General features: G+C 36.1%; 1 protein-coding gene across 9 annotated transcripts in view; it reads left to right on the top strand.

The window, feature by feature from the left end:
* The first annotated feature begins 1883 nt into the window (after positions 1 to 1883).
* TRIQK (triple QxxK/R motif containing) overlaps positions 1884 to 19938 on the top strand; it is a 70160-nt gene continuing 52105 nt past the window's right edge. For 2 of the 9 annotated variants that reach the window (XM_025394796.1, XM_025394800.1), the window contains exons 1-2: positions 1896 to 2033; positions 8783 to 8941. The gene's annotated coding sequence lies outside the window, so the exon portion shown is untranslated. Of the gene's footprint in view, positions 2233 to 2450; positions 2536 to 8782; positions 8942 to 19938 lie in introns of those variants that run through there. The other 7 variants (XM_025394803.1, XM_025394799.1, XM_025394801.1 and 4 more) reach the window with 5 other exon arrangements.

Here is a 19938-nt window from a genome sequence, read left to right as displayed (position 1 = left end):
TTACACATGTACATGCATATAATACATTTATTTAAATTATAATATCTTATATATGTGAGAATATTCAAACAAATGCACTTCCTGTACATCTTTAAATATGTAATGAAAATGGACTCAAGTACATTCACCACTTTTATTTAAATCTTACAGCCTTTATTTATATACTTATTAATATATAATCGTAACACTTTCTTTTTAGTCTAAAACCAATTTTTTTTCTTTTTCTTTTTTTTTTTTTTTTTTTGAGACGGAGTCCCACTCAGTCGCCCAGGTTGGAGTGCAATGATGCAACCTCGGCTTACTGCAACCTCTGCCTCCCAGGCTCAAGCCATTCTCCTGCCTCAGCCTCCTGAGTAGCTGGGATTACAGGTGCCCGTCATCATGCCTGACTAATTTTTGTATTTTTAGTAGAGATGGGTTTTCACCATGTTGTCCAGGCTGGTCTGGAACTCCTGGCCTCAGGCAATCCGTCCACCTCGGCCTCCCAAAGTGCTGGGATTACAGGCATGAGACACCACGCCTGACCAAAAGAAATATTTTTAAAAGATTAAAAAAAAATGGGGACTCTGAGTCATACAAATCAGGAAAGTTTTATAGAGAATTATTCACATTTAGCAAGCTTGCAGAAGAATTTGGAAATTCAGGAGGTCAAGAGTGTAAAATTATTTGTAAGTGGAATGGGTTTCTTTTATTCCAACAATTGCATCACAGTATGATGAACATTTTAATTGAATCTCAAGGCCCTTGTCCAGAGGTACTCTTTTTTTTTTCTTACTACAACTGTATCAGACAAGATAAACCCTTCTGGGTTTTGGTTTAATATGGAAGGAAAAAGAGTTTCACTATTTTAAAGCCACACACATAAGTAATCTGGTTAAGTGTATTAATATAATCTCATTTAACTCTACCTTTATTTCTGGGAGAGGAACTGGAGACCAGAAAATGATTTAGGAGGACAGAAAATAAAATTACATTTTGGATTCAATTCCTGGCCATAATATCCTGTGAGATTTCAGAAAGCCTTCTGGTTAGTCTATTTATACTTGTCTCAGTTTTTTTTTTTTTTTTTTTTTTTTTGTATGCTACTTTCTTTCTCAAGGGCTTTTGAAAAAAGATATGCTGGGGCTGGCCTAGAGGAAGGTGACTTTTATGTGAGCAAGACAAAAATTAAATTGGAGGTTGCATAATTTTTTGAAGGAATTTTAGATTTAGTTTACCACAATATTAAAAATGATGACTGAAGGCACTTAGATTGAATAAATCTAGCTTTTCTTAGCCTGCGTTTCATTGTTCATAGGCTGTGGATAATTTTAGTGGGTTTTGTAAGGATTACATGAGTATAATGTATAAAGCATTCAATATTCGAATACTTTTCAAATAACTAACATCTTAATATTTCATTCCCATTTTGTAGATGTGAAGATTGAGTACCTGAACAGAGGTTCCTAAATCTTAATTGTAGGTCATGCTTTTGCAGTCTTTCCTAAATTTATTAATCTCTGGTTAATGTTAATATAAAACGATTTTTTTCTTTTTTGCTGTTTGAATATGCAATGAATTCATTGTTTACACAGACAGTGGACCCTTCCACTTAGGGATGCTTCTTACGGATGATCCTGTGAATTGGGGAGTGTGTGTGTGTGAGATGGGAGGGCTCAGTAACCAAAATAACATAGTCTTCCGTTTTATATTTACAAAACAAGTCACAGCCTTTATTTTTAATTTCTACAGTCACCTCGTGAGATAGGTATTAGCACTCCAGCGAGGCATCAAAATGAGGGAAAGGCCTCAGGTCCAGCGCCTTTGCGTCCTGGACCGGCGTAGAGGCGGGAGAAAGGCCGACCAATCCGAGAGCAGGCTGAGGCCTGGTCCCGCCCCTGCAGGCATAGCCCCGCCTCTTTTCCGCCTCACCCTTTGAGTGTAGGGGTGTGCGGCTGGCTCGTCCCGCCCCTGCACCTGAGTGACAGGACCGTGGACAGCAACATTTCCCACCGGACACGAAGTTTGTCGGCCCTTGCCTTGGCAGAGCTGAGGTGTGTGTCCAGCGAGTGCGAGGGGATTGGGGAGACCCTGCCCAGGAAGCTCGGGGTCCGGGAATGAAAACGGGCGCACCTCCTTAGCGAGCCCTAAAGCGTTTAGGAGACGATCGTTCCGTCCCTGGGAGCGGCACTTGGGCGGGCTGGGCGGAGGGAGGCTCTGCAAGAGAAACCCGGAGTCCAGGAAACCCAGTAGGTACGATGATCACTGAAGGACCCGTTCCCGAGGAGCAGGGCGCTGGCTGCGGGGTGGGGGATGGAGGGTGCTAGGTTCGGTGGGCGTGGCCGTTGCGGTTGCTAAGGAACGCGCGGTTCCCGCCCTGCCAGCGTGTCTGGCGCCAGCCGCTGGGCCCTGGACATGTTAGGCCCGCCCATCTTCCAAGGTCTTCCACGCGGCTCGGGATTGGCTCCTTTGTGATGTCCGATAACTCGCGGCCGCTTATTTCTCTGTGCAGCTCTCTGGGTTCTGCAGTTCCCTTATGGGGCCCCCTTTCCCGTGGTACTCCTCTCCACTCTTTCTCCTGCTTCCTCTTATTAATGAACGAGTATTTGCATACCAAAACATTTGCAGAGAAGAGATTCAGACAGGACTAGGTGGCTTTATTGGTAGTGGTGAGGTTGGGGGGCGGGGGTATTTTTCTTGGAGCTTGGTGAATTCCTGAATCCATCAGATGTTGGTGTCCACGTGGATGTCTAGGAAAAGGGGATTGGAGATCAGGTTTCTCCTACTTGGAGTTCTCTGCTGCTTGTTTGAGCTTAATAAGCCTCCTGAAGAAGTTGAAGCAATTTATTGCTGGAGGAGCCCCAATGTATAATCTCCCTTTCATTCTCTACTGTGGAGAGGTGTGCTAAACCTGTAGAGCTGTTTTTGCTTCACTCGGCTCATACTTAATGATCAACAAGTATGGTATGAGATGGTAACCTTAGATAACCATTTCAAATCTCCCTTTGTTTGCTCATATACTCTGTCTGCCAATGATTCAGAGACAGTACATTCCAGAAAGAAAACACAGAAGAGGTAAAAATATTTTACTTCCCTCTGCCAGGTTTACCGTGTAAACCCCCAGGAAGGAAGCTTGTACTGCTTGTTAACATTGGAAAAAGCATGGGCCTACAAGTCCGGAAACCGGCAGAGTTAAGAAATGTTTGTCCTTGGGCAATAACTCTCGTAATTGTTTTATTATCTGTAAATTGGAGCCTCTAGGATATGCCCTAAAAAATGAGGAATAATTGATTGTGAAAGTATCATTTATGATCTACACAAATGTAAAGCATTATTGATTACACTCTTAATGTTTTTGTCTATATGATCTGAATTTATAAACACGTATAAGTATTGCCATTCAGCTTTAAGTATTTTCAAATTTCCTTTGTGTTTTTTTTAATCTTTGGGTTATTTAGAAATGGGGAAGAAATTCGCTCGTCTGTTCATTATTGATTCTGTGTTGGCTCTGGTTAGGTAGCACCTGTAATGTCTTGAACGATACTTTTTCCGCTTTAATATCACTAGGTATATATATATACCTGACAAGATTGGGAAACATTACCTTCTAATGCAAGGATGACTAACCTTTTTGGTGTCATTTACCACTTTGAGAAACCAAGGAAAGCTATTGACTTGCTCCTCAGAAAAACGCACAATTTTAAGCCTAAATGGACCCTGTTTTTGTTCAACTTCTTTAGGGATAAGGAAATTATTCTCTCCCACTTGCCTCATCCTACAGAGAGACTAAGTAACTTTTACCCAGGTGTAGCTACATAGCTGGGAGTAGAGTGGGGCTTTTGCCTTTCTTCCACAGTGCCTCTTACCATAGCATACCTTAGTTCAGGGCCTTCAGTCATCTGCAGTTCCCTTTTGGGACCCCCTTTCCCATGGTACTTTTTTTTTGAGCGCTAACAAACAGAAACTACGAATGTTCAGTTAATTGTTGCTATCTTACAAAGCCATGTAATCTATGTTTTATCCCAAATGCCCTTTGATCATAACCTCTTAAAGCATATTCTGGTATTTAAACAAGTGAAAAGAACATTGTGAAATATTTTGAGAAAAATGTGAAATTGTGTGTTTTTTTTTTTTTTTTAGACGGAGTTTCACTCTTGTTGCCCAGGCTGGAGTGCAGTGGGGCGATCTCAGCTCACCACAACCTCTGCCTCCCTGGTTTAAGCGATTCTCCTGCCTCAGCCTCCCGAGTAGCTGGGATTACAGGAATGCACCACCACACCCGGCTAATTTTGTATTTTTAGTAGAGACAGGGTTGTTCCATGTTGGTCAGGCTGGTCTCGAACTCCCAACCTGAGGTGATCCGCCCACCTCAGCCTCCCAAAGTGTTGGGATTACAGGCGTGAGCCACCACGCCTGGCCAAAATTATACTTTTGACTTACCCCAGCATCTCTTTGGTCTAATATGGGTTAATGTTAACCTCAGGAATCTCTTATTGTTTGCATTTTGTAATCCACATCTTCTCTTTTCCATCTCTATTCCATAAACAAAGCAAAATTCATGTACATATTTTGCAGTTTTATTTCCAAAGATGAAATAAAATATTTCAATATTATGATAAGAAATAATGGATACCATTATATGCCAAAATTCTAGATGTTTATAGAGATAAGTATGTACAATATTTAATAAGTTACATATCAATCAGATAACCAAAGATTTGTCCAGCAGGTATAGGTGAATTGTACAGAGAAAGTACGTAATTGATTGAAATGGGGTCATGAAGGGTGCCTATGAATTCAAGTTAGACAAGGCTAGGGCTGAGCAACATTGAAATAAGTATAACAAGATTTGGAAAGCTATTAAGCTGTCAATGGGTTCTTGTGGTGGAAAATCAAAAGAAGTTTAGTGATTGGGGCCTAATCTAGAGAAAAGTGGCTAGAGTTGAGGCAATATGAACCTGCTGGCAAAGGCTGAGAAGCCTCTTATATGACACGCAAAACTATTTGCATCTTGTAGGCAATGAGGATCCATTTCAGGTTTTCAAATGGAGAGCAACATGATCGAATTGGTATTTTAAAATGGTTCTGAAGCTTTTTCAAATACTGTACCACACCTTCTAAAATCCTTTAATTCTATGATTATACTTTCATGGAATAAAAGTTGTACAGAGGTATACATAGGTTTTCCTTTTAGGGGGAATATATAAACAATCCCCTAGTTACTCTAGGAACTTACGTGGTAGGTAAACTTAATGTGAGCAGGCTGTTAAATAAACGTAAATCATTAACATTTTTAGAATATTAAGAAGTTACTTATAAAGTAAACACATAATCTGTTTTTGCTTCTCAGTAGATAGAACTGCTTTAAGACAAAACATAATGTATATGCTTGCATACTGCATCACTTTTACATATGGCTTATAAAAACTTTATGAAAGCTTGAGATGATAGTTTAGTTATAGACCACTTGAATATATTTAGATTTTCTTTGCTTAGATATTTAAAAACAATGTTTAAATTAATGCTTAGCATTTCTTCTAATAAAATTAATACATTTGTTTGGAATGCCTTTGTAGAATTTGACTGAATACATATCCCCTTTGAACCTTGATTTAGATATATAATGAAAATAGTTATTCAGATGATGTTGTCTCATAGTTATGTAGACCTTTATATTTGACACATTTTCATAAAAATACTTTGTTTCATTCTTACTTCACATATATATGTGTATGTATATATGTGTATATGTGTATGTACACATAAACATACATATATGTATATTTATATACCTACATACATATGTATATTTATATACCTACTTACATATATGTATATATGCTTATGTATACTTGTATGTATATGTAAAAAGGCTCTTACTCCGTTTTACAGAGGTAGAGTCTGTAGTTCTGGCGAATGGTCTGAACATACTCTAATACATAGAGGAAAGAGAAGTAAGCTCTATGATCAGATAGATTTGAGTTCAAATCTCTGCTCCTTTCCCTGTCAACTTTGCATGCTTGGGCAAGTCAGTTAATCATTAGGAAACTCAGTTTCCTCAGTTGGGAAATTGTACCTATCACACAGAAATGTTACGAAAATTTATGATATGTGATATGCTTACCAAAGTGTTTGCCACATTAGTTGCTAGTCAACAAATGGGTAGCTGCTATTATTACTAATATTAACAATCATCATTAATAAGGCTCCTAACACCCATCACTTGCATTTTCAAAATCCACAAATTGCAGAATTAAACTTTGTCAAGTTTTCTACAAACTTAATTGAGACAAAAACCAGACTTGAAATGACATGGGACTATTTACGTAATTAGTAGGCATAAGATTTTTCTATGAAGTATTTATGTGCTTCCCCCACATCCTTTCAGGAGTGTTACGTAATTATAGTAGATGGGATTTATTACATTTTTATAATCTAAAATCATTCAAGACATATCTGGCCCAAACATTTTAGATAAGGACTGTAGAGTTGTATTTTTATGGCACTTGTAATAACAGCTTTATTGAGCTATGTTTCACAATCATAAGGTTTACCATTTTAAAGTGTACAATTCAGGGGTTTTTAGAATACTCCCAATATTGTGCAACTATCTAATTTCAGAATATTTTCATTATCTCAACTAGAAATTCTGTACCCATTATGTCAGTTCCCATCCCTTCTGCCTCCGCCCCCTTAAGCAACCAGTCTCTATTGACCTTCCCATTCTGGACATTTCATATAAAGGGAACAATGGAAGTTATGTATTAAGTGGACTTTTGTGACTGACTTCTTTCACTTAGACACATGTTTACAAGGTTCATCCATGTTGCAGCATTATCAGTATTTCATTCTTTTTAATATTCCATCATATCGATATATACCACATTTATACACCTGTTCATCATGAGTTGTTTCTACTTTTCGGCTATTAGAATAATGCTGCTATGGCCGGAGGCGGTGGCTCATGCCTGTAATCCCAGCATTTTGGGAGGCCGGGGCGGGCAGATCACGAGGTCAGGAGATCTAGACCATCCTGGCTAACACGGTGAAACCCCGTCTCTACTGAAAATACAAAAAATTAGACAGGCGTGGTGGCGGGCCCCTGTCGTCCCAGCTACTTGGGAGGTTGAGGCAGGAGAATGGCGTGAACCCGGGAGGCGGAGCTTGCAGTGAGCTGAGATCCGGCCACTGCACTCCAGCCTGGGCGACGGAGTGAGACTCTGTCTCAAAAAAAAAAAAAAGAAGAATAACGCTGGTATGAGCATTTGTATATAAGTTTTTGTGCAGAAATGTTTTCATTTTTCTTGGATATATATATCTAAGAGTAAAATTGCTGGTAACGCAGTAACTCTGTATTTGGATTTTTGAGGAGCTGCCAAATTTTTCCAAGTGTGGCTGTATCATTTTACATTTCTACCAGCAATGTATGAAGGTTCCAGTTTCTCCACATCCTCATCTCCTCTTGCATTTTTTTTAAAAATAGCCTTCCTACTAGGAGTAAAGTGGTATCTCATTATGGTTTTTATTTGGATATTCCTAATGACTACTGATGTTGAGCATCTTTTCATGTGCTTTTTGGCAATTTGTATGTCTTCTCTGGAAAATTGTTCAAATATTTTGCTCATTTAAAAATTGTACTATTTGATCTTTTATGTTGAGCTGTGAGAGTTCTTTCTATATTCTGGGCATAAGACCTCTATCATATATATGGTGTGCAAGTATTTTCTTCTATTCTGTGGACTGTCTTTGCACTTTTTTGGTCATGTTCTTTAAAGCACAAAATTTTTATTTTAATGCACTTCAATTTGTTTTTTATTTTGTTGCTTGTGCTTTTGGTGCTGTATCTAAGAGACTATTTTCTAACTCAAAGTAATAAAGTTTTATTCCCATGTTTTCCTTTAAATGTTTTATAGTTTTAGTCTTTGCATTTAGTTCTGTGATTCATCTTGAATAAAGTTTTGTGTTTGCTGTGAGGTAAGGGTCCCACTTTATTATTTTGTAGCACCTTTGTTAAAAAAGATTATTCTTTCATATTATTACTCTTGACTTGTATTGTTAACACTATTTAAAAGCAACCCCAAAATTGCTATTATTAATTATCTCATTAGAATTAGTAAAGTAAAGCTTGTGTTCCCGAATAGTTGGGGTTAAATTTTGATTTGGTATTATTATTAGACAGCAGTTTGGAAATATTTAAATTTTATATTCTTATCCACATGAGAGCAATTGCAGTGTAAAACTAGATATAAGTTCATTGCTTGGCATTTAATAGGTATTCGGTAAATATTCACTGTACAAAAATGAATAAATCATGCATTACCTGCTTGTTATTCCATGTTGCTTTTAAAATGGGCATTTAGAAAGTAACATATACTTAAACATTTAAGACTGAATAAATATAATTGTTTTTTAAGTCAGCCTTGTGCAAATTAAAATAACAAAATAATTTTATATCAGTCTCTTTACATTTATGCTTGACTTTAGAAAACAGTAGAAGCATCTTCTGCTACTTTTCAGATAATTGTTTAAGACACACTGGGTCACATAAATTTAAATAGATTTTTCTGTTACAGTACTTCTCAGAGCCTTCATAATAATATGAGAATGTGCCTTGTTAAAATGGGGCATAATATGCAACAATTTCCAATTATATTTCGCATAGAAACATATTCAGATTGAATAAATAACAGCAAACCAAGAAACACCTTTTGGAAATGTTTTCTCTGTGATTTAAATTTGTGGACAATTAGGGAACTGGAGATCATCCATTTACTATTTCTATATACTTTGTTTTGAATTTCAGTAAGAAAAATCACCAAGAATATTATTTTTGGTATTTGGAATTGAATTTGCCAGGAATGCAAGCACAGCTACCTAACTAAAGACCTTGGCTTTGGAAACATCTTACCCCTTGGCAGCTCTCCAGAGTTTAGACTTGGCAGCATCAAAGACACAACGCAAGGTGTGTTTATTTGAACATTTTGCAAAAGGTGTTTTGATTTGTGGTTTGTTTTCTTTCACTTTGTACTTATTGCTTTGGGTTGTTTTCTTCTGGCAATGAACCTGGGTTCCAAGCATAGTTTTTTCTTATGGAAGGCAGTATCACAATAAGGAAATGTTTTTACTTGTATTTATTTTGTGATATTTCAGCAAATCCAAATAAATGAAGTAACATTTATAAAGCCATACATTTATAACTGATTTATTTGTTAAATGTTTACTATTATCAATTGTCTATTAAGATTTGTTGCTACATTAAATTCTTGGTCTGTCTTGATGTTTAGTGCATCATTATACTTTGGTATATTGCAATATTTTGGTAATTATTTATTGGTTTTAATCACTGTCCTGCATATTAAGTAATGAACAGACTAATATCATCATAAAATATCATTTACTCAGCAATATTTCTTAGTAAGTTGATACATCCATTTTTCTCGTGTATTGTGGAGAGAGGAAATATGACATAAAATGGAAGAATATGGGCCTCTGTTTATCTCTGACCTAATCGCTTACTGTTCTTTCCTACTCCTCACTCTACTCAAAGCCTTTAAATAGCTCTTCATTTTACTCAACATCAAATCTAAATAAAGCTTTTAAACTGGCCTAAATGTCTCTACAATACTTGAACCATTGTTACTCCTCTAATTTTCATCTTTAACTGTTCTCATCATCATCCTCTTGGCCTGGGCATACTGCCTTCCTTTTTGCTCTCTAACATGCCAGGCATTTTCTCATCTCAGAATTTTTACACTTGCTATTCTTTCTACTGAATTGTTCTTCATCCATATATAGCAATTGCTTGACCAATTTCCTTCCTTTTCTGTTGGTCTTTATTAAAAGTTCACCTTCTAAATGGAGTCTTACCTGATGACCATCCAACGCTTTATATTTTTTCTTTGCTCTATGATTTTTGTCACTATCTGTTAAACTATGTATTTACACTTATTTGTCTTGCTTATTATCATTATCCCTCATAAGAATATAAGGCATATGAAGGCAGGAATTTTCGTTTGCTCTGTTTTCACTCTATCTCTAGTAACCGGAGTGGCCCCTGGCCCTTGATGAGTGAATGCATGAATGATCAGTGAATCCAGTAAATGTGTTTTAACTACTTACTAAGAGCTAGGCATTAACAGTTCCTACCTTCAGGAGTATAGTTTAACAAAGGAAATGGATAATTCCAGCAGCCATATTACTATAGTATTGTTTTATAATAAGAGTATGAATAGAATGCTGTCATCACTTGGAGAAGCAGCATTTAAATCAGACTATGTCGTAATTATGAAAGGCTTTTGGAGAAAAGTAATCCTTTGTATCAGTCAGAGGAGCTCAGGTTATACTGTAGAAAAAGCAAGCCCAAATTTCAATGTCTTAACACAGCACACAAACTACATATCCAAAATGAGTTGATAGGACAGTTCTGGACCCAAGATATTGAAGGTTTTATCCAAATATACTTCCATGATCACTGCAGCAGTGGGAAGGGAGTGTGACTCATTACGTACTGGCATTTAGAGTTTCACTGGTCAAAGCAAATTGCTAAATTTTGAATGGGGAACTATGAAGTGCAGTATTGCCTTCTATCCAGAGGGAAAGGGGAATTGTAAGATTAATGAGTTGCATTAATGACTGTCATACCTTTGTACTGATTTAAAGGAGTATAAGATATCCAGGTAAAAGGTATTTAAAAGCATTTTCAGATGATATATCTAGGTGTAGCTTTTTTTGACATTTATCGTTTTTGATGTTCTTTGAGCTTCTTGGATTTATGGTTTGGTGTCTGACATTTATTCTCAGTCATTATTGTTTCAAATATTTCTTCTGTTCTTAACTTTTTCTTCATCTTCTGATATTTTCTGATATTTTCTTCATCTTCTGCTATTCCCATTATGCATATGGGAATCTTTTAGAGTCGTACCACAATCTTTGAGTATTCTGTTCTCTTTCTCTCTCTGTGTGTGTGTGTGTTTTATCTTTGTTTTCTGGTTTTGAAGGTTTCTATTGATTTACCTCAAGCTTAGAGATCTTTCCTCAGCTAGTGTTCAATCTATGAATAAGCTCATCAAAGGCACTCTTCATTTCTGCTATTGTGTTTTTGATCACGAGCATTTTTTTTTGGTTCCTTCTTAAGATTTCCATCGCTTTGCTTACATTCTCCATCTGTTACTGCATGGTGTCTACTTTATCCATTAGAGCCCTTGGCATATTAATGATATTTAAGTTTCCAGTTTGATAATTTCAACATCCCTTGCATGTCTGGTTCTGATGCTTGTGTATCTCTTCAAATTGTGGTTTTTTTGTTTTGTTTTTTTTTGTTTTGTTTTGCCTTTTAGTATGCCTTGTAATTTTTTCCTTGATAGCTGGATATGATGTACTGGATAAAAGGAACTGCTGTAAATAGGCCTCTAGTAACATGGTGGTAACGTATGGGGCTAGGTGGTGTTCTCTGTAGTCCTGTTATTAGGTCTTAGTCATTTAGTGAGAATTGGCTTTTAGACTGTGAGCTTCATAAGTGTTTCTCCTTTTTCCCCCCCTTTAGTGAAGACAGGATGGCAAGAGTGGCCTGGAGTTGAGTATTTCTCTTCTTCCACATGGAAAGCTAGAGTGGGCTAGAGTTAGGGGTTTACCGTTCCCCAGGTCAGTTAGGCTCTGACAGTACCCAGCAAGTTCACCTTTGATTAGTTTCTCCTGAGGAAGGATCTTGTTAAGAATAACAGAGTGCTGTAGCATATTTCAAAATGGTTCCTTTTCCCCTCCCACTGGGATATTTCTCAGATATTTACTGTGAGAAGCTAGTCGAGCTCCTGGTGGTGAAACTCACAGAGTGTGGGAGTCCTTCTTTGTCTTGGTTCCCCTAGAGTTTTTAATTCAGACTTTTTCATCCTGAGCTTCTAGCAATTTGTCAATTACAGTTCATGTTTTTCTACCAGACCACTGGTTCCTTTGACACTTTCCACTCACGAATTTCTGACTGGTAAGCTGTGACTTCTGCATTTGCCTATTTCTCCAATCTTGAGGGTCAGAATTGTGCTCTGTGTCCTCATTTTTCTTAAGAATCCAAAAAGGGTGCTGATTTTTCAGTCTGTTTAATTTTTTACTTGGAAAAGGGATGGAGTGGTGACTTCTAAGCTCCTTACATACAGAAATGGAAACTGGAAGCCTATGATATACTTTTTAGATGATAGATTTTTTAGTAAAAAATTTTCAGTTGGCCCTCCATATCAAGGGGTTTTGCATCCATGTATTCAGGCAATTGCAGATCAAAACCACTAAGGATTAAAAAAGAAAAACAATAAAAATAGCGATACAACAATAAAAACTAACAGAAAAATCCAGTAAACAATTGTTTACATAGCTTTTACATTGTATTAAATGTTATACATAATCTAAAGATGATTTAAAGAATACAGGGGAATGTACAACATAGGTTAATGCAAATGCTACACCATTTTATGTAAGGGATTCCAGCACCTGTGGATTTTGGTTTCCACAGGAGTCCTGGAACCAATCCCTGATGGTTATGGAGGGAGACCTGTATAATACTATACTAAAGTTTAATATTCAAAAAGAAAATAGAAAAGTAGAATATTTGTGGACATTTTCTTAAAGGTTTTGGAAGATATTGGTTGGAATGTACTATAAGGGCTTTTCTAAAATTGTATTTCTTATTTGCCATTATGTATTAGACCTAGGGTTATTTTAAATATTTGAGTTGCTAAACTTATCATTGGAAATTAAAAGTTTGAGGCTTTTATGGCAGAACCAGTTTTATCTAAAGTCAGGCTATTGCTCTAGTAAGAGGAACAGTATTGACCTGCACAACGCATGTAGTGGGTATGTAAGAGGAATTGTGACTTACAGACTTAGTAGAAAAAACATCAAGAAGTTTACAACTCCTGAAGAGAATACAGAATAAAGAATTGTAGAAGTGTTTACCTGAGAAATTTTTTCTTAGACTGGAGGATAATTTGCAAATTCCCACAATGATTAGAGATTAAGTTTGCAGCTTTAAAAATGGGGACTAGTGTGTAAGCCTTTGTAGGTACATACGTACGTGTATTAAGTATGTAAATACATACATATTGTGAGACTAGGTTCTCACAGTAAATATCTGACAAAAATTCCTGGGGGAGGGGAAAAGGAACCATTTTGAAATACACCACAGCACTCTGTTCTTAAAAAGGTCTGTCTTCAGGATAAACCAGTGTATATAAAAAGATTTACTTTCTAAATGTAACTGTTGCTCTACTAATCCACAGTTTCAAACATGTATGAACAATAAGATAGTATACATAATTTGGCATTTTAAAAATCATCCAAAGATACTTTTGTGGAAGCCACTTAGCTGATGATAGAAGATATTTAAAAGATCAAATAATAGCAGAAATTGTACATTGTATATGTAATTAAGTTGTTATAGGTTTAGTGTATTCTGAGACCATTCTTATATCCTAAGAACCTTAAATACATGGAGCTCAAAAATGAGTGTGAGATCATCAACTTTCCTTCCTTCCTTCCTTCCTTCCTTCCTTCCTTCCTTCCTTCCTTCCTTCCTTCCTTCCTTCCTTCCTTCCTTCCTTCCTTCCTTCCTTCTTTCCTTCCTTCCTTCCTTCCTTGACTTCATACTGCCTCAATAGTAATCAATTAAATCAGCATGATGTAATGATGATTATAACATTTATTGAGCACCTACTGTGTGAGAAGCACTTAATATAAATTATTTAATTTAACCATTACAACATAGCCATATGAGATAGGTATTCTTACTGTACCTAAATACGCCTGTCTTAGTTAACCACCAAAAAGGACCAAAATCAGAAGGGAAACAAGTAGGGAAGAGTTAACCTACCCTTTATCAGGCTCAGATTCTCATAAAATATAACATTAAAAGAAAACACTTAGACAAATTAAATTTAACGAGTTTAATTGAGCAAAGAATAATTCTCTAATCAGGAAGCCTCCCAAGCCAGAATAAGCTGAGAGAGAGATTAGCATAACCACGTGGTGGAAGATTTATGGACAGAAAAAGGAAAGTTATGTACAGAAAACGGAAATTAGGTACAGAAACAGCCAGATTGGTTCCAGCTTGGTGTTTACCTCATTTGAGCCTGGTTTGAACAGTTGGCCATCTTTGGCCAAAACTCAGTGATTGGCACAAAAGTCTGTTGCAGTCTGTTTACACATGGAAAGGTTACAGTTTACTGTGCACAGAGAGACCTGGTTACAGTTTACTGTGCACAGAGAAACCATTAGGTCAAATTTAGAATATATAAGGAGGAAGCACTGGGCTAAACTTAATAATTGCTTATATTTGAAAACTCAAAGCATTTGCAATTAAGCTTACAATAATTAAACATCAAATATGTATGTTTCAAGTTAATGTAATTTTCTTTTGGATAATTTTTTACTCAAAAATGTCTGTTGAGTATATACTATGTGCAGACATTGTCCTTATTGTTTGAGATTCTTCAGTGTAAAAACAAAGATCCCTGCATTCTTGTTCAGGGAAGTGAGGAAATAAACAGTGGACTAAATTTAATATGAAAAGAGCTTTTAAATATTTTAAACTAGCTGATAGGTATAAGGTAAAACAACTTTTCTGTTGCAACACTGATAATCTCATTGTTCATTTCATAATATCTACATTAATCATGAGAAGGAGGAAATATTGATTGCCATAAAATGATCATTTGTTTTAAATACTTAGAGATTAAATGTTGTTGACCATTACTGTGGCGAAATTTCTCTCTCTCTTTCCTCCTTACTCAAGATGCAGCATTCCAAGTAAGCAATTAAATGTCATTTGCCGTTTGTAGAGCAACTTTGTTTTCTATAATTAAAGACCTAGGTGGTCCATAGCTAAAACAGAATAAAAGTGAATTAAAAAATAAGAAATGGTCCTATGAAGGACCATTTATCCTTCTTAGGAAGGATAAATGTAAATGTAAAGGATAAATGTAAGCATAATCTTTGTGCCTTTACCACAAATGCTCCTGATTAAAAATTCAGTTTTGTTCTTTTTGTTTGCAGTATATGGGTGTGTTTTTATGTGTATGAGAAAAAGAAAAAGGGAGAGAATGAATATGAAAAGGAGAATTAATTATGTCAGGGCTCCCTATGTGCGTTTGTTTCAGTAGCCTTTCAGAATCCTATCACTGTAATTCAGGGAATTGACTAAACACATATATTGTTAAAATAGAAGATGACATGTTTTTCCTGTCTTATTTTTCTTCTACTATCCCTCAAGTGATCTCAGTGTTACTACACTTAATATTCCTTTACGTTAGATGTAACCAGTAAAACCCTCTGGACTGCTCTATTTGGTAAACCATCTTGTATTAATTATTTCTTGTGAATATTTTAAAGAATTAAGTAATGGATGTAGTTTATGGGTTTCATTATTGAAATAGTAATGATATGGTACAGTGAAAAATTTAAATGTTCAATCACAAGGCCATTAACAAAGAATGAAAAATAATGAAGGGCAAAAGAAAAAAGAAGCCTTTTTTTTTTTTTTTTTTTTTTTTTTTTTGTAGGGTTTCATTCTTTTTGCCCAGGCTAGAATGAAGTGGTGCAATCTCGGCTCACTGCAACCTCTGCCTCACGTGTTCAAGCGATTCTCCTGCCTCAGCTTCCCAAGTAACTGGGATTACAGGCGTCCACCACCATGCCCAGCTAATTTTTTGTATTTTTAGTAGACACAGAGTTTCACCGTATTAGCCAGGTTGGTCTCAAACTCCTGACCCCAGGTGATCCACTCACCTCGGCCTCCCAAAGTGCTGGGATTACAGGCATGAGCCACCGTGCCCAGCCACGAAAGAAGGCTTTAAGATTAAGTCTAAACTTAAGTATATAAGCAAACAAACAAACAAAAAAACACTGTTGAGAGAGGCATAGGAAGGATTTTTGCAGAGGATAGAATCTGTATTAAAAGTCCAGTCTGTTAATAATTAAATTTTTGTACTGGAAGAGGTAACATGGAGGTCTTTAGGCTCTAAAAAACTTTTAGAAAAAGTAGGGGTGACACTTGTGGTTAAAAAAATAAATGAGCCGGGTGCGGTGGCTTACGCCTGTAATCCTAGCACTTTGGGGGGCCGAGGCGGGCGGATCATGAGGTCAGGAGATCGAGACCATCCTGGCTAAAACGGTGAAACTCCGTCTCTACTACAAATACAAAAACAAAAAAATTAGCCGGGCGTGGTGGCGGGCGCCTGTGGTCCCAGCTACCCCGAGGCTGAAGCAGGAGAATGGCGTGAACCCGAGAAGCGGAGCTTGCAGTGAGCCGAGATCTCGCCACCACACTCCAGCCTGGGCAACAGAGCGAGACTCCGTCTCAAAAATAAATAAATAAACAAACAAATAAATAAATAAATAAAATAAGAAATAAAAAGTAAAAGGTAGGGAGTATGACACATAAAGGAGAAATATGGTTCAATCAAAGATGATTATTATGGCCAGTAATGTGAAAAAATTAGAAAGCAACACTTAAAAATATTAATTGCTTTAGGCAGTTTATTCATTGAATAAAAGTTGTTTGCTTTCAAAAAATCCCATTTTCTGATATGAGCTAAATAGGGCAATTTTAAAGATAGGAGTTCAGAGCAGTTCATAGCCTTTTTACTACATTCATTTTTAAATGCTTTATTTGAAAGGGAATGTCCTGGTTTGTGATTTTCATACTTTTTCCCTTTTAGAAAGAGGCAGATGGTATGAAAACTGGACTCCCTTATTTAAAGGGAATGTTGATATTTATAACCAAGCTTATCTCCAGAAAGATTTGTTTTTTGCAGCTGTTCCAGGTTGGAAAAAAAATATTATATTAAAGCTCTGACTTGTTTTTCTTTCCATATTTAGGGGGGGATATCTTCAAAATGTGAAAAAGTGATGTTTGATTTTAAACATGAATGCAATGTAAACTGTGATTTTTTCCGTCTATATGTGAATTTTCTGTTTGTATGCTGTGATATTACTCTTTTTGTTTCACTGATCTATTTCCTAGATATATCACACGAGAAATAATTTACTCATTATTTTCTGTATATCATCAAATTATCCCAGGAAATGTAGTAGACTTTCATTAAGACTTAGCCTTTGTTATTAAGTAGACCACTTTCTAATTTTCCATTTTGATATTTTAGTCATTTTTTTCTGCCCAGAGCATATTTTCACTGGGAAAGTAACTTTGTTTTTAGTTCTTAGTTATATTATTTAAGTTAAGACATATTTTTTCTTTTTATTTTCTATTCTTTGCTTCTATTTTTAATTAGAAATGCTGCTTTTTTCTGGACATATTTTAGTACTTTTTAAAATAATTGACAACTGTATTTTATATACTAAATTTAATATATATAGCTACCTCTTGGAGCACATGCTAATACTAGAATGAATATCCATGCCTGCACATGCATATAATCTTTGAACAAATATGTATCTATATACATACCTGTATGGTACATAAGGAGGAAAAAACAACTGTAAGTTGGTCACTAAGCTGTCCACAGCTGCATGAGCGAACACAGACTCTTGCTTAGTCATGTGAAGCATCTCCAGACAGGCTGTACAGGACGAGTCAGTTAGATTGAAGAAGCAAAATAATTTATCTGCCAACATCTTCCTATCTCTCATTTCACATTGGTCAAAGCTCACCTTATGGTATGTTGCTGTCGCTATACTTTCAGATTGTGTCCCCTGACCCCAGTAGGCGATTGTTGGGGAAGTTAGATCCTACACTATATGCTTTGTGGCTTCACTGGAATCTGGAGGTGGCAGGAGGAACTGAGCTTCCATGGGTCATGGTGTAGATATTGCTGTAGCTGTGAAAGTGGTGACAGGGCTGTGCCTTCATCTTCACTATAGAGGAAGCCACATCAATCAATGGTATTGGAAAATGAGTTGAAGGTAATGGCTGGTACTGTCCATTGGGCAAGTGACTGAGAGTGCAGTAGGTAGTGAATCAGGTGACATTCATAAATTGGGCCCAACATAGGATAATGGGTAATGATTGCAGCTGGCCAACTTCTTTAAAAATTATTTATCATATGTAAATATGCCTTTGACAGTACCTACACCACAGTTAGCACTCATTAGCTATTTAATTTTTTTATTTATTAACTTTGTTTTATTAAGATATAATACATATACATATTTACAGGGTATAGTAAGATGTTTTATTACATGTATACATTGTGCAAAATCAAATCAGGGCATTTGGCCAGCATATCCATCACCTTATATATTTATCATATCTTTGTGGTGAGAACATTCAAAATTCTCTTGTCTAGCTAGTTTTAAATATACAATATGATATTGTTAACCTTAGTTATCCTAATCTACAATAGAACACCAGAATTTATTCCTTCTAACTGTAACTTTGTACTGTTAACCAAAATTTACCTGTACCCTCCTCCTTTTCCGTTGCTAGCCTCTGTTGACCACCGTTCTGCCTTCTACTTTTATGAGATCAACTTCTTTAGATTCCACATGTAAGCGAAATCATGCTGTAGCTGTCTTCCTGTGCCTTGCTTATTTCTCATAACATAGTGTCCTCAAGATTTATCTATGTTGCCATGAGTGCCAGGATTTCATTCTTTTTTATGGCTGGATAGTATTTTGTTCCATATATATTCTTCATTTTATTTATCCACTCATTCGTTTATAGACACTTAGGTTGATTTCATCTCTTGGCTATTGTGAATAGTGCTGTTGTAAACATTGGAGTGCTGATACCTCTTTGACAAACTGGTGTTATTTATTTTTGAATATATACCCAACAGTAGGATTGCTGGATCATATGGTAGTTCTATTTTTTTTTTTTTTTGAGAAACCTTCATACTCTTTTCCATAATGGCTGTACTAATTTACATTCCCACGACAGTGTGTAGGAGTTCTCCTTTTCTCCACATCCACACCATTTGTTACTTTTTAATTATCTTTTTGATAATAGCCATTTTAACAGGTGTAAGGTGCTGTCTTGTTGTTTTGATTTGCATTTTCCTAATGATTAATGATATTTTCATGTAACTGTTGCCCATTTGTATGTCTTCCTTTGAGAAATGTCTCTTCAGGTGTTTTGCACATTTTCAGAATGGGATTATTTGGGGTATTTTTTTGTATCGCATTATTTGACTTCCTCCTATAGTCTGGATATTAACACTTTGTCAGATGCATAGTTTACAAATATTTTCTTCCATTCTGTAGGTTCTCTCTTTACTGTATTGATTATTTCCTCTGCTTTTTCCTCTTCTAAAAAGCTTCTAGCAGAATCCCGTTTGTCTATTTTTTGCTTTTGTTCCTGTGCTTTTGAGGTCTTACCCAAAAAATCCTTGCTCAATCCAATGTGTGTCCAGTATGATGTTTTCCCTGTTTTCTCCTAGCAGTTTTATTGTTTCAGGTCTTACATTTAAGTCTTTAATTCATTTTGATGTAATTTTTGTATGTGGCAAGAGATAGGAATCTAGCTTCATTCTTCCACATGTGGATGTCCACTTTTCCCAGCACCATTTATTGAAGAGACCGCTTTTTTTCTATTGTGTGTTCTTGGCACCTTTGTTGAGCGTCAGTTGGCTGTAAGTATATGGATTTATTTTTGGATTCGCTATTCTGTTTCATTGTCTCTGTGTCTGTTTTTATGCCAATGCCATGCTGTTTTGGTTACTGTAGCTTCATAGTATATTTGGAAGTCAGGTAACATGATGCCTCTAGCTTTGTTCTTTTTTGCTGAAAACTGCTTTGGCTATTCAGGGTGTTTTCTGGGTCCATATGAATTTTAAAATAGTTGTTTTCCACTTTTATGAAGAATGTGATTGATATTTTGACAGGAATTGCATTGAATCTGTAGATTGAGTAATACGGACATTTTAACAATATTAATTCTTCCAATTCATAAACATAGAATACATTTCCATTTACTTATGTCTTCAATTTTTTAATCAGTTTTTAAAAATAGTTTTCACTGCA

This window comes from Theropithecus gelada, chromosome 8, assembly GCF_003255815.1.
Source record: "Theropithecus gelada isolate Dixy chromosome 8, Tgel_1.0, whole genome shotgun sequence".
NCBI classification, from domain to species: Eukaryota; Metazoa; Chordata; class Mammalia; order Primates; family Cercopithecidae; genus Theropithecus; species Theropithecus gelada.
The sequence above is the reverse complement of the archived record's forward strand: the minus strand, read 5'-3'. Positions and strand labels throughout refer to the sequence as shown.